We start from the raw sequence: 3586 nt of genomic DNA on the forward strand, positions 1-3586 counted from the left end.
ATCTCTAATTAAGACAAATAATGTTTCAATGCAACATTATAAAATCAATGCAAAAGAATCCATGATGAACAAAATATCAAAATTTTAAGTAAAGATGGAATCACCATTATTGAATTTTTCTTTTGACTCAGGGTCTGAGACAGCTCAGCACAGAGCTGCATAACTCATCTCCACAAGTCCAAGTCCACTCGCTCTGTCCTTGGGCCACATTACACTGTCCTGGGGCAGGGACACATTTTCTGTCTTCTCTCGAAAGCGTAACTGTTCAAGAAAACTCTAATTGGTAACCATATGTTCAGAGACTGCTTTTCTCCTCTCCAGAAGCCTCACAAACGGAGTTTTTGCTGTGTTTTGTTTTGTTGTGTTGATATTTGCCAGAACATAAACCAGAGAGCTCCCAATTGTTATTGGCAGGCCCTAAGAAAGTAAAAATACATAAATAATTAAAATGGCACCCTATCAACCCAGACACACAGCCCATGGGCCTGGACAGACTTTGCAAGTCAGGCCAACTCGAACCCAGAATTCAGGCCCGAAAGCAGCAGACTCTCCTCTGATCAGATCCTCTTCCTCATCTCTAACACACACACACACTCACACACACACACAATCATATTGAGTAATTATTTGTGTTTGCCAGAAAACTAAACTCACCCTTTTAGGCTGTTACAACAACAAAAGTCAAAATGATTTGTGTCACACTGAGGATATAAATTCATTAGAAGACTGAAAAAATAAATGTGTGTGTGTGTGTGTGTGTGTGTGAGTATGCAGGAAAGCAAGCTCTCCAGGAGCACTGCAGATGCTGATGAAGTCATCTGGCCCCATGCTAATGCAGCGAAGATGTGGCAGCTCGGATCCCGGCTGCTCTCAGCCGCTGCCTGACGCCCCGATGACAGTGAATGGCCTCCATATTGTCGTTGGCATTGCTAACAGCATCAGACACTGCTCACCTTCATATTTAACTCAGCCTGCAGGCCCAAAGCATTGGAAGGAGATTTATGGGAGTCACAGCATTTTGCTGTAGGTTTTGTTTCCAGGAGCTGAGCCTTCTGTGTTGCAGGCAGGAGAAAGGGAGGTGTTCAATTCATGAAGCCCAAGCTGAGCTACGAGGTAATGAAGGACATTCAAGCAGGCGCGGGTGCAGTGGAAGGAATGCTTGGCTCCTCAATTTTCCCAGAGATTGAAAAGTATACCTTAGCAGTCAACAGACGGGCTGGATGAATTATTTATCTTGGGAAGTTATATATTCGTGATTAACCAACAGCTACTTCCTACGGCCTACGAGGCTGGAAGCTTTTAGGCAAAGTGATGAACGAGGGGATTCCTGCCTTCAAGGGGCTAACAGGATAGTTGCCTGATTATGAAATAACGACCCTATTTTGGGGAGTGGTTTGTGCAATGTATTTTACAAATTGGCACCACCCCTTCTATACACATGATAATTGATTGGTAGGCAGGACTAGGAGTGCAAGGAACACTGGGCTTGGTTCTGTCACCTAACAACTCCATGACCTCAGGCCTGTGCTTCTCAAAGTGTGGCCCCTGCCTGGTGGTATCAGCACCATCATCGCTTGGGAGCTTGCAAATTGCAAAATTGCAAATTCTTAGGCCCACCACAGACCTACAGACTCAGGAGCTCTAGGACTGGTGTCTAGGAAACCATTTTAAAAAGACTTCAGGTGATTCTGAAACATGCTCAAATTTGAGAACCATGGCCTTAGGCAAATCTCTTTCTCTCTCTGGTCTTATTTTCCCCACCCCCTAAAATGGTAAAAATGGTGTGTCACAATCCACTCCATTAAGTGATGGGGATCAAATAAGCTAATTATGGCACTTGATAGATAGTAAAGGGCATTAACAAATTATCAGTGAACAAGAATTAGTTAACACCAATGCAAAGCATGAAACATCTCTGAAGGGGATCAGCAACTTTTGGCAAAGATCTGGGCTTTTTATTCAGGAATTCTCTTCATCCTGGAAAACGTCCAAGAAGTGCCTTCCATACAAGAATATATTTTAATTACCCACATCATGATAGAGCCCATCCTTCATACGCAGCAGGGTCAATTCAGTCATTCGGCGTCCACAGCATCTGGAGTAGAAAGAATTCCACATCTTCAGGTGCACAGGCCCAGCGGGTGTGGGCACCAGGCCAGGATACTTCAGGTCAGACAGGTTGGACCCTTTTTCTTCAGAGTTCCTAAGAAGTGAGTGGTGGTAAATGCAAGAGAGAAACATTCAGGAGAGTTAGGAAAGCTACCGTCTTACTTTATAGGCAAGTTAAACATACAATGGCAGATACAAGACAGAAACTTCCATTTTTTAGGACACTGGGGAAAAGATGACATGGGTGGTTCACAGAAAACCATCTCTATCATTCAAAAAACCAGAGTGAGAAATCTACAGACAGTGGAGCTTCAGAAAAAGGAGTTTTAAGGTAAGCATTCCCAAAGTGATCAGAGAAGAAAACCTCGCTGCAGTCTCAGTTTCTCACATGACAGTATTCTTACTTTCGTTATTGTGGCAAAATACACATAACATAGAATTAACCATTTTCAAGTGTACACTAAGTGGCACTAAGTGTATTCACATTCTTGTGAGACCCTCACCACCATCCATCTCCAGAACTTTTTCATTTTCCCCAACTGAAGTCTGTCCCCATGAAACACTGAGTCCCATTTCTCCCTCCCTCAGCCCCTGGCAACCGCCATTCTACTTTCCATGTCTATGAATTTGACTCCTCTAGGTACCTCACTTAAAAGAAATCATACAATGTTTGTCTTTTTGTGACCAGCTTATTTCATTTAGTGTAACGTCTTCAAGTTTCAAACATCTTGTGGCATATGTCAAAATGTCCTTCCCTTTTTCAGGCTGAAAGATATTCCGTTGTATGGATATACCACACCTGTTTATCTAGGCATCTAGCGATGGACAGTATTTTTATTTTCAGTCTCCTGTTTCTAACTACCTCCAACGGCAGAGAATAAATGAGGCGTCTGTAAAACACTTAGCAAGGTGCCCGGAACCCAATATGAGCTCAGTAAATAAACCTTAGCGTTCTTGAGTGCATCTTGAGTGAGGGATGTTTGTTCAGCCTCCTGGCCCAGCTGCTCAGCTGCTGGATGGGAGTCGCCATCCCGGGCTGTTAGTCAGCAGGCAGGCTCATCCAGACATCACTGCTCGTGCCCGGCTTGCGAAAGGGGTGGAAAATGTGGCCGAAATGTTCATATATAGAAAAACAAATGTGATCAGGGCAACGTGACTGGTGATGTTTACTCATATTAAGAAGCTCCTGGCGAGCGCATTTTGAAATACCATAAATAATGACGCTGTGGTGTACATTTCTCCAGCTAATGTTTATATGAACACGCTGAGCCTGTGTCCACCAGGAGTGACAACAGGGATATTTGGTGTCAGTGTCGATGATTCTATTCTCAGACTAATGGTTTGTTTATTTAAGCAGCAGTTACTGTCTTTATAAGTGGTGTGTAAATGCTTTTAGGCTGTAAACGTTCGAAGTGCTGAATTTGGGGAGGAAACCATGTGTTTTTGCTTTCTCCTTTGTTCCAAAGTCTCCTTTATT

At 43.3% G+C, this 3586-nt stretch overlaps 1 long non-coding RNA gene across 1 annotated transcript; it reads right to left on the reverse strand.

Annotated features, from left to right (window-relative positions):
- Positions 1-223: 223 nt before the first annotated feature.
- LOC124248420 (uncharacterized) lies at positions 224-3185 on the reverse strand. The gene is made up of 3 exons (XR_006891040.1): positions 3054-3185; positions 2032-2203; positions 224-417 (listed from the first exon to the last, which is right to left on the reverse strand). It is a non-coding gene; the product is annotated as an uncharacterized LOC124248420 (long non-coding RNA).
- Between the last annotated feature and the right edge of the window lie 401 nt (positions 3186-3586).

The sequence above is a fragment of the Equus quagga genome, chromosome 12 (assembly GCF_021613505.1).
Source record: "Equus quagga isolate Etosha38 chromosome 12, UCLA_HA_Equagga_1.0, whole genome shotgun sequence".
Taxonomy (NCBI): domain Eukaryota; kingdom Metazoa; phylum Chordata; class Mammalia; order Perissodactyla; family Equidae; genus Equus; species Equus quagga.